Below are 12107 nucleotides of genomic sequence, written 5' to 3'. Positions count from 1 at the left end.
ACATTACATGCCCAGGTAGATCAGAAAGTGTAAGTAATAATATTGCTGCTGCTGCTAAGTCGCTTCAGTCGTGTCCAACTCTTAGCGACCCCATGGACTGCAGCCTACCAGGCTCCTCCATCCATGGGATTTTCCAGGCAAGAGTACTGGAGTGGGGTGCCATCGCCTTCTCCGAAGTAATAATATTAGGTTGATGAAAAAGTAGTTGTGGTTTCGGACCGTGAATTTTAAATCATTATAACTAGGCTCAAAATATCTTTATTAATCAAAATAGGAACCATTACAATCAATGATTTTTTGCCAATGAGAAATAAGTTTGTTTATTCCTGTAGCATAAAAATCTGTGCTTTGGGATTCATTGAAGTTTTGGAAAGCTTTTCCCGCATCTTACTGGTTGTGGAAGCATTTTTCCTGCAAAAAGTTGTTGAGATGCTCAAAGAAGTGGTGGTCGGTTGGCTAGAGGTCAAGTGAATTTGGCAAATGATGCAAAACTTCCTAGTCCAGCTCGTTCAACTTTCAAAGTGTTGGTTGTGCAACGTGCAGTCAGGCATTGTCTTGGAGAAGAATTAGGCCCTTTCTGTTGACCAAAGGCAGTTTCCAGTGCCTCTTATCAATTTGCTGAGCATATTCTCAGATGTGATGGTTTCCCCAGGATAACTGTAGTGGGTCAGATGGGCAGCAGGCCAACGAACAGTGACCATGATCTTTTTATGGTGCAAGTTTGGCTCTGAGAAGCGCTTTGGAGCTTCTTCGAGGCCTAACCACTGAGCTGGTTGTTACTAGTTGTCGTATAAAATTCACTTTTCTCTGCATGTCACAGTCCGATTGAGAAATGGTTTGTTGTTGCTGTATAGACTAAGAGAAGACAATTTTTTTGATTTTCAGTCAGTTCATGACACACCAGCTTATCGAGCTTTTTCACCTTTCCAATTTGCTTCAAATGCCAAACAACCATAGAATGGCTGATGTTGATTTCTTTGGTAACTTTTCGTGTGATTGTAAGATCGGCTTTGATGATTCTTCTCAGTTGGTCATTGTCAACTTCTGATGGCAGGCTGCTGCATGCCTCATCTTCAAGGCTATCCTCTCCTTTGCAAAATGTCTTGAACCACCATTGCACTGTATGTTGATTAGCAATTCGTGGGCCAAATGCGTTGTTGATGTTCTGAGTTGTCTCCACTGCTGTACAACCCATTTTTAACTCAAATAAAAAAGCTGCTCAAATTTGCTTTTTTTTTCTCCCATTTCTATAGTCTAAAATAAATATAAAATAAATAGCAAGTAATAAAGTGAAAGTGAAAGTCACTCAGTTGTGTCTGACTCTTTGTGACCCCATAGACTATACAGTCCATGGAATTCTCCAGGCCAGAATACTGGAGTGGGTAGCCTTTTCCTTCTCCAGGGGATCTTCCCAAGCCAGGGATTGAACCCAGGTCTCCTGCATTGCAGGCATATTCTTTACCAGCTGAGCCACAAGGGAAGCCCAGCAAGTAATGTCATTAACAAAAAAATTTAAAATGAGAAATGTGCATTAAAATGATGTATAACATAACACATTTATTTAAGAATGTATTCTAATATCAAATGGCAAAGTTCAACAATACAAAACCACTATTACTTTTGCACCAACCTAACAACACAAAGACATTGTTGGGATGCTACTAATATCTAAGTGGGTGGCAGCCAGGGATGCTGCTAAACATTTGCAATGCACAGGACAGGTCCCCACAACAAAGAATTATTCAATCCCAAATATCAATAGTCCAGAGGTTGAGAAACTGTGATTTAATTATAAAATATTTGAATTATCCTGGCCTCGTATTCTTTTCATACTGTTCATGGGGTTCTCAAGGCAAGAATACTGAAGTGATTTGCCATTCCCTTCTCCAAGGACTGATGCTGAAGCTGAAACTCCAATACTTTGGCCACCTGATGCGAAGAACTGACTCAATGGAAAAGACCCTGATGCTGGGAAAGATTGAAGGTAGGAGGAAAAGGGGATGACAGAGGATGAGATGGTTGGATGGCATCACTGACTCAACGGACATGAGTTTGAGTAAACTCCGGGAGTTGGTGATGGACAGGGAAGCCTGGAGTGCTGCAGTCCATTGGGTCTCAGAGTTGGACACAAGTGAGTGACTGAACTGAACTGAACTGCCCTCATAGAGAAAAAAAAAAAGATGAACCTCAACTAGACCAGTCTTTCTCAAACTTTACTGTATATATGAATCCTCTGGGAAGTCTTTTGAAATATAGATTATGATTCAGTAGGTCTGGAGCAGGGCCTGAAATTCCTTTTCTAACAAACATCCTGTAGATGCTGATGCTGAGAATCCATGGTTTGAGTAACAAGGCACTAGATTACGCCACTGCAGTATCTTTTGGAGTGGGATGGTTACAGGGTTTCCTCAAGAATTTGTACTGAGAAATCCCCCCAAAATAATGCCTGGGACATCATATTGGCAAGTTTTTACTTAGTTCATAAAAGTATCTTATTTTGGGGTACTCTGTATTTTGCAATTCTTTCCTCCTGGGAAAAGATTTAAAGTGCATTTCTAGAGCAGAAGAAATTCTCTGAGGAGATCAAATTAGCATCATAAATGTTAGTAAAAAAATCTCAATACCTTATCTTGCCTTCAGGGGGTACTATTTTTAAATCATTTCAAGCTAATTTCTATATAGTTGAGAACATCAGAATTAAACAGCCATAGAGTATAAACCTAGATAGATCAGAAGGGGGAATATTACTCAACCATAAAAAAGAATGAGATATTGCCATTTGCAGCAACATGGATAGGTCTAGAGATTATCATACTGAGTGAATGTCAGACAGAGAAAGATAAATATTATATGATATCACTTACATGTAGAATCTTTAACAAAGTACAAATGAACTTTACAAAACAGAAACAGACTCACAGACATGGAAAACAAACTCAAGGTTACCAAAAGGGAAAAGGGGTGAAAAGAGAGAAATCAGGAGTCTGGGATTAATAGACACATACTATTACATATAAAATAGATAAAGAGCAAGGATTTATTGTATAGCACTGGGAACTATATTCAATATCTTGTAATAACCTATAATGGAAAAGAGTCTGAATAGTTTTCTATACACCTGAAACTAACACATTTCTTGTAAATCAGGGCCTTCTCTGGCAGTTTAGTGGTTAGGGCTCTGCGCTTCCTTTGCAGGAGGCACAGGTTCAATTCCTGGTTGGGAAACTAAGATCCTGCATGCCATATTATGCAGCCAAAAAAACCTGTAAATCAATTATACATTAAAAAAAAAAAGAATAAGTATAATAATGGCTAACATCTACTGAGCACTTAATATGTGCCAGGAAGTTTATGAAGCACTTCATGATTTTATTCATTTAATTTTCACAATAACCCAGTGAGGTAGGGACTATTATTATTGACATTTTAAGATGGGAGAACATAGAAAGTTAAGGTATCTGAAAATAAAGTGAAAAGTATACATGGATACCCTGGTTTTAAAAAGTGAGTGAATGAAATATAAAGTTTCCTAGAAAGAATAAATTCTTTTGGTTCTTATTCCTTTCTGTTTGGATATACATTTCAAAACCTTGTAAGACAGAAAAGAAAGAGAAATACTATTATCTAGAAGGACTGGAACATGTGGACATAATGAGATCTTTAAAAAAGAAAAGAAAAAGCTTGATTCTAATTTGACCAAATTAGAAACTTTCAAATGCTCTTAAAATATATTTTAGAACTATGGCCAAATTCTCATAGAAAAAAAGTTAGTATAAATCCTATACAACATTGTAAATCAACTATATTTCAATAAAACTTTTAAAAATCCTGTAAGTTACTTATTTACTTATTTAACCATTCTAAATTTATTTCAATAGCAAGTACATTTGCTGAAGCATTTTGAAAATTGCCACAATTCATGGAATCTTTTCTTAAGAACAATCTAACATGATTTGCCACTACAACTCTTTATTTGTAACATAGCTAGAATCTGAAGATTTTCAAATGAATAAGAACATTTGAACCACTTTTCACATGGAAGGTGAAGTGAAAAATATTACAGAACTATATAGACCATTATAGATATAATTGCAGTATCTAATCCTCTGTAGATGAAGCTTATGCCATTTATCTAAGAAATGTAGAAAACTATATATATATTTGTAATTAACGACACTTGGTGTTTTTTCTTTTTCTTTTTTTTTATCATCAATCAGTTTATTGAGAGTCTACTATATATTAGGCAAACTTACTGCTTTTTCTAGTTGGATAAAGTAATTTACTGGAAATTAAATAGTAGTAGTTGTTTATAAGAAAATTCCCTGGTAGTACCCTCCTACACTGTCGTAGGAAGGCAAATGGGTACAGCCACTGTGAAAAACATTATGGAGTTTCCTTAAAAAGCTAAAAACAGAGTTACTATATGATCCAGCAACCCCAATAGCTGGGCATATATCTGGAGAAAACTCTAATTTGAAAAGATACCTCAATATTGGTAGCAGCACTATTTACAATAACCAAGACTTGGAAGCAAACCAAATGTCCATTAATAGATGAATGGATATAGAAAATGTGATATATATAATGAAATAATATTCTGCCATAAAAAAGAATGAAATAACACTGTTTGTAGCAACATGGATGAACTTAGAGATCATCCTACTGAGTGAAGTAAGTCAGAGAGAAAGACAAATATCATATGATATCACTTATATGTGGAATCTACAAAAATAATATAAAGGAACTTATTTACAAAACAGAAACAGACTTACAGACGTAGAGGGCTTCCCTGGTGGCTCAGTGGTAAAGAATCCTCCTGCAATGCTGGAGCCACAGAAGACACTGGTTTGATCCCTGGGTCAGGAAGATCCCCTGGAGGAAGGCATGGTGACCCATTCTAGTATTCTTGCCTGGAGAATTTCACGGACAGAGGAGCCTGGCAGGCTCGGTCTACAGGGTCACAAAGAGTTGGACGCAACCGAAGTGACTTGGCATGCACACCCACACAGACAAAGAAAACAAACTTACAGTTACGAAATGGGATGGGGAGGGATAAATTAGGAGTTTGGGAGTAGAAGATGCAAACTACTATATATAAAATAAACAACAGGAATTTACTGTATAGCACAGGGAACTATATTCAATATCTTGTAATAAGCTATAATGAAAAAGAATCTGAGAAAGAATATATATGTTCAGTTTCATGTATATATATATATAAAACTAGATATATATATGACTAGTTATATATATAACTAACACAACATTTTAAATCAACTATTAATATATTTCAATAAAAAAGAGAGAAAGAAAGGAAATTCCTTGGTAATTTGATCATTTATCAGTATCTGCTATTTGCCAGATGCTTTGTACATGTAGAAAGTCACAAATAAATTAGAAATAAGGCCTAAGTAAATTCAAATTTCTAAATATTTAAATGTTTAATAAAATAAGCAAAATTTAAAAATATTTATATACAGTGAAATTTGGATTGTGACATAACAATAAACACAGGAAATATATGACTATAAATTCAAAGTAAAATTATTTTTTCCTGATTTATCTAATTATTTCACACATCTTTTGCCTGTAGCCTATTGAACACACTTTGTAAAAAGTATTTTAATGTGTTTTAATATTTAAAAGTTTTGAACCTATTCTGAGATCTATGAAAACTGCAGTATTTGAAAATATTTTTCTTTCCTACACAAGTCAAATTATACCAAAGGACACACTGAAAGTAGTTTTCCTAATAATTCATCTATAGGTTTTGTGTAGAAACAAAGTATAATTTCTGAGCTCATCACTAATGGACTACACAGCCTTTTCTCAGCAGCACTTCTTTCTTTACTGGGTAACGAGGATTCCCCAACGAGGGTTTTGCGTGAGTTTAGAAAGACAAGGCGAGCACAGGGTAAGCAGGTAAAATGAACAAAGGTGCATGAAGCTGAGGCTGAAGCAGGGTAGCAGAACTGGAAGAAGGGGACCACTGCAGCGGTTGGCAGGGTGGTTGGGGGTGCGCAGCCACAGGCTGGGAGGTGCAGGCTTAGCAGGAACCATATGCTACCCAGGAGGCCGAGTCAAAACAAGCCCACAACCTCGCCAGATTGAGGAAATAACAAAGCAGTGCCAGGTTGGCCTTCTGAGATAATGAAGTGGGAGACAATGAAGATCACAGACTTAATTCCCAGGTGGCAGAAGCATCATCTTAATAATAAACCAACAAACTCAACACAAGAAAGCTATGGAGAAGGAAGAGGGGGACATATGAAGGACATGTGTATTAACAGTTTCAGCTGCATTTTGTGTGGGGCTGCACCACACAGCTTGTGGCATCTAGTTGCCTGACGAGTGTGTGCATGCGTGGTAAGTCGCTTCACTAGTGCCAGACTGTCAGAGACCCCACGGACTGTAGCTCGCCAGGCTCTTCTGTCCACGGGATTCTTCAGGCAAGAATATTGGAGTGGGTTGCCATTTCCTTCTCCAGAGGATCTTCCCAGAGATTGAACTTGCTTCTCTTATGTCTCTTGCGTTGGCAAGAGGGTTCTTTACCTCTAGTGCCACCTGGAAGCCTTCCCTGACGAGTGCAGAGCCCTAACCAAGGGACCAGGAGGGAATTCCCAGTTCTATTCTAGCCGCTTCTTTTTTTTTTTTGGCCGTTCTGCATATCATATCGGAGAAGGCAATGGCACTCCACTCCAGTACTCTTGCCTGGAAAATCCCATGGACGGAGGAGCCCTGGTAGGCTGCAGTCCATGGGGTCGCGAAGAGTCGGACTCGACTGAGCAACTTCACTTTCACTTTTCACTTTCATGCATTGGAGAAGGAAATGGCAACCCACTCCAGTATTCTTGCCTGGAGAATCCCAGGGACGGGGGAACCTGGTCGGCTGCCGTCTATGGGGTCGCACAGAGTCGGACACGACTGAAGTGACTTAGCAGCAGCAGCGTATCATATGGGATCTTAGTTCCCCAACCAGAGATCAAACTCACGCCCTCTGCAGTGGAAGTGCGGAATCTTAACCACTGACGGCCAGGGAAGTCCCACAGCTTCATCTTTTATCACTAGGATACAAATCTTCCTATTTTATGCAAAGGTTTCAGTTTTCTGGTCAGATAGAGAGTGGATCAGGAGAACAAAAAATTCATGCTATACCCAGATTAGTCAGGGTTTTGGAGAGCCCCCAAGGCCCTGCACTTACTGTGTATTCTAAGTCACTTCAGTTATGTCCAACTCTGGGACCCATGGACTGTAGCCCACCAGGCTCCTCTGCCCATGGGATTCTCCAGGCAAGAATACTGGAGTGGGTCGCCATGCCCTCCTCCAGGGTGTACCTACTATAGCATTTTCAAAGTCCAGGGTGGCCCAAAAGGGCCTCACTTTTCTGAGGAGTCCTTGCTTTCATTGTTACAGCTAGAGAAAACTGGAGGCAAGTCAGTAGAGCTTGTCACTCACTGTGTCAGGAGAATTTTTCCAGTCTTGTCTTATGGTAGTGTCACCCCTGATGCTAGAAGAAAATACAAAAATACAAAACCTAGTCCTTGAAGTAAGCCTCTGATAAACAAACAAGGGGCTGTTAGAAGTTCACACAGCTCTAGATCATCTTTTCAACAGGAGCTTACCTATCACCCACACCTTATCAACAATGTGGACTGTAGCCTGTTTAGCTCCCAGCATCCTATTCTTGTTAAGGAGCAGGATCCTCTGGGCCCTCTGGCTGAACCCTCAAGGCAGGAGATGTGAATGCCCTTCCACAGACAGGAACTAAGATAAGAAGATAAGCCAACAGGGCTTTTCTTCCCTTTCCAACCAGGCCTCTCCAGAGAGGATCCAAAAGACTGTGGGCAGCCCTAAGGCCATCAGGGGAGCTCCTAAAAGAATTGTCTTCTAGTCCCTGCCTTTAGAGACATAGAACTGGCAGGTGTTATTTCTCCCTTCTAGTTTTTTCTCACAAACGAATGGCATGGGGCAGAGAGAGAAGGAGAATGGTTTCAGACATTTAAGCTTTAGTGGGAGCTGGGACTTCCCTGGTGGTCTGGTGACTAGGACTCAGTGCTACCAATGCAGAGGGCCCAGGTTCGATCTCTGGTCAGGGAACTAGATCCCACATGCTGCCATTAAGACTTGGCACAGCCAAAAAATAAATAAAAATAAATATTAAAAAAAAAAATCTTTAGTGGGAGTGAGAAATCTGAAAACATATTTCTTGTGTGATCAGGGTGGCTAAGGGAAAAAAGAAGACCACCAAGGGAACCTAACGGGACAAAAAGGGGACCCAGTGAGGAAGGATAGAGTAAATGGGACTTCATCCTGGGATCTAGAGAGAGAACCAGAATCACTACCAAATCTGAGAAGGCAACTGGCAGAATGTCGTCAAGAACTCTTGGTAGGAGGGCATGAGAGAATTTGCTTTTATTGGCTTCAGCAAACATGAAATCCCTGAGGTCTTGTGTACAATATAAACTTCCTTGGTTGTTGAAGACTGAAGCCAACAACTTTTACTGTGGAAATAACTGGCATAGAGAAAAACACACGAGGTTTACTCGAAGGACAAAGACACCTTCATTTTTTAATTCCACATCTGTATTTAAAATTTTGCTCCTGCAGGAAACACATGGCTTTCTAGTAGCTCCAATGAGATAGGTCAGAGCGGTACCAAAAAAGTGAGTTTCACAAGATCAATCAGTATTTTAATAAATGTTGTCACATCTTTTAAAATTGAAATTACAAAATGAGACAGTGAAAAATGTCTCGAATCAGGAGAGCTGAATTCTCCTCCCTGTTCTCAGGCGGAGCTCTTCACTATCCGTGAAGTATTCCAACTGCTAAAAGGTTCCTAAAGTCCTTTCTGGCCTAAAGACAATCCCTAACTTCTGTGCATTCCTTTCTTCTGGAAGATTAAAGCTGATAAAGAAAAGTGCAGAAAAAAATCTTTACTAGCGATTTTGTGAATACAGTGCCTTAAAGACGCATTCCCTATACCTGTTCAGACATTCATTCATTTAGCTAATATTCTCAGTCCCCGTCATGAAACAGGCTACTCTACTGGGGCTGGGGATACAATGATGAGAAAAACTGTTCACTTCCCTGGACAGAAAAAGACCTAATGATAAAAATGTTTTCTTCAGATGTGATTTTTTCCTATAATTGGGCCTGTAATAGATTCTAGGTAATCACACATTGCTTCATAAATTTAAACATGTTATCCTTAACAACTGGAGGAGCACTGTTGCCTTTCTTTTAATACCAGGGAGCTATTTTCACTGAATGATCTTAGAAAAAGACATTTCAGAATCACTTAGTCAAAAATATTTATTGATAATCTAGTGGATGCTGGATTTGCTGTAAGTGGTGAAATATGGTAAAAACAAGATAGGCAGAGCCCTTGCCCTCAAAGATTCATAATCTTGGATCTATGAAAGCATGAAAACTTAAAACTAGTTTGTACTCATGCAGTTTAAACTTTCTCATCACACTAGTCAATTGCCCCAGCTTCATAAGGTACCCCTGAAATTTTTCAGGTGATTTTCTTTTTTCAACTCAGGACTGTGTTTTCTTATTTAGACAATTTGTGACAAACTGTCACTTTTTCTAGCAATGCTGCCAGTGAGTTGATTTTAAAAAATAAATGTGACCATTTAACTCTTCTCTCTAGCTCCCCATACATTTCTTCCACTTAAAACAAAACAAAACGAAAAACCTTCAGTGTCTACCCTTTACTTCACAAGAAAAGAAACCCCAGCTCTCTAGCACATCCCTTTTGTGACTGGACCTTGCGTCCCCCAGTCCCGTTCATGTTCTGAGTCTTGCACACTCTCCCCTCTGGCCATACTGATTGTCATTTCCCAGTCTCTCAGCTCTGGGCCTTCATCCATGCTGCTCCTACAGTGAAGATTACTCTTCACCCTCTTCCTCCTTCCGGTGCCTTCACTTATCCCTGACTTGGTTTCATCCATGACCCCCTCAATTCCTGTGCCTACATCCCATCCTGGGACTCACCTAGTACAGTACAATGGCCACTGACACTTCTAGTTCCTGGACACAACGGGAAATTTCAGGACAACGTACATGGCTGGACACATAGATCCCCTTAATGAAAGTTTTGAGTGATGAATTAATGAGCACACATTTACAGATGACATTCCTAGCAGGGAGAACAACATGAGAAAAGACGAGCATGGTGCATTAGGGACTCTGGAAAGAATTCTGAATATATGGAAAACATAGTAGAAGATGAATGGCTAGAGATGGGACAAAAGACAGAAGCAAAGACAGATGCAGCCAGTTTGATAATTTGACAATAGTGAGTCATTAAGGGGTCTTAGGAAAAGGAGTAATTAGATTAGGGTTTTGGAGAGAACCTTGTGAAGAATAGATTTGAAGGAAGCAAGACAGGGGATGAGGAGAGGTGTTAGAGTGACTATTGCAGAAAATCTAGGGGAGCTGGTGATGGCCTGAACTAATTTAGCAGCACTGAGGATACAGGAAGTGGAAAGATTCAAGCAATGTGCAGCCATGAAATTAAAAGATGCTTGCTCCTTGGAAGAAAAGCTATGACCAACCTAAACAGCATATTAAAAAGCAGAGACATTACTCTACCAACAAAGGTCCGTCTAGTCAAAGCTATGATTTTTCCAGTAGTCATGTATGGGTATGAGTCGGACTATAAAGAAAGCTGAGCACCAAAGAATTGATGCTTTTGAACTGTGGTGTTGGAGAAGACTCTTGAGACTCCCTTGGACTGCAAGGAGATCCAACCAGTCCATCCTAAAGGAAATCAGTCCTGAATATTCATTGGAAGGACTGATGTTGAAGGTGAAACTCCAATACTTTGGCCACCTGATATGAAGAACTGACTCATTGGAAAAGTCCCTGATGCTGGGAGAGATTGAAGGCAGGAGGAGAAGGGGACAACAGAAGATGAGATGGTTGGATGGCCTCACTGACGTGATGGACGTGAGTTTGAGCAAGCTCCAGGAGTTGGTGATGGACAGGGAAGCCTGGGGTGCTGCAGTCCATGGGGTCACAAAGAGTTGGACACAACTGAGCGTCTGAACTGAACTGAAGTTGTCTATGGTGCCTACCTGTAGACTAAGTGTCCAATAAATATTTATTGAATTAATAGATGAATGAATGAATGAAACTGTAATTATACCCAAGATTAAGCTGATAAATGCTTACTCTTCAAAACAAACCAACATATATATAACTCACACAACTTAGATATACAAAAGACTGAGAGACAACTGAAAAGGCTACCTTAGTGGACTGTTCCGCTTGTCAAAAAAGACAAATATAGTAAGCTTATAAAATCCTCTATTATTCCTTGAAGGAAGGAGACTCATTCTAAAGCAAATGCTTAAAATGATCTCATTTTACACAATTTGTACAAAGAGAAAAGTCTCTGCAACTAGCCACCTAGAATCATATTACATAGAGATCCCTTATCCAACCAATGTAAAAGTATATTATGTGTCATAATATGCTGCATCTGTTTGGAGAAATCTTGTCACTTAAGATATGTCAGAAATGTCAGAAACAATGTTCTGTGCTTTCCATACAGAAAAATCCTGAATACGTTTCAGATTCCCTCCAGAAATGTTCTTGTAACTCATGAAATGTTGAATTATGATTCTAGAAGTTATAGGGCAAATCAGCTCACAAAATGATGTGTCTGGGATTAATCAATAACCCATTATTGGAAATCAGCAATAATCTTAATAATTAACATAATAAACACACTTAGCCTACATAATGAATGGTTTGATTCATTGTCAACATTTATTTATTTCCACAAAGAAATGATGACAAAAGTATGTTTCCAAGTTCAATATCCTGTTAAAAACATTTTCAAACAAGTCCTAATTAGTCATACACACAAATAAGAGACAGTCATGAAGACTAGTTCATCTTTTCCATACTCCTGGTGATAAACCAGGAAAAGAGCATAGATTATTTTTTAAAACACGAAAATGTCAAATGGAAAAGTACATTACAACACCTGAATATAGATATGAACCTAACAGAATCAGTTTTTCAAAAAGGGACAATATTTTTGTAGGGAAAACCCAATTCTAACTCGAAGATGGATCTGTTTCTTCAACTTT

General features: G+C 39.0%; 1 pseudogene; it reads right to left on the bottom strand.

Moving 5' to 3' along the window:
• Positions 1-245: 245 nt before the first annotated feature.
• LOC145545597 (histone-lysine N-methyltransferase SETMAR pseudogene) lies at positions 246-9956 on the bottom strand (annotated as a pseudogene).
• Positions 9957-12107: the final 2151 nt, after the last annotated feature.

Source organism: Giraffa tippelskirchi, chromosome 4 (assembly GCF_054371585.1).
Source record: "Giraffa tippelskirchi isolate mGirTip1 chromosome 4, T2T-mGirTip1v1.2.pri, whole genome shotgun sequence".
In the NCBI taxonomy this organism is placed as follows: Eukaryota; Metazoa; Chordata; class Mammalia; order Artiodactyla; family Giraffidae; genus Giraffa; species Giraffa tippelskirchi.
The sequence above is the reverse complement of the archived record's forward strand: the minus strand, read 5'-3'. Positions and strand labels throughout refer to the sequence as shown.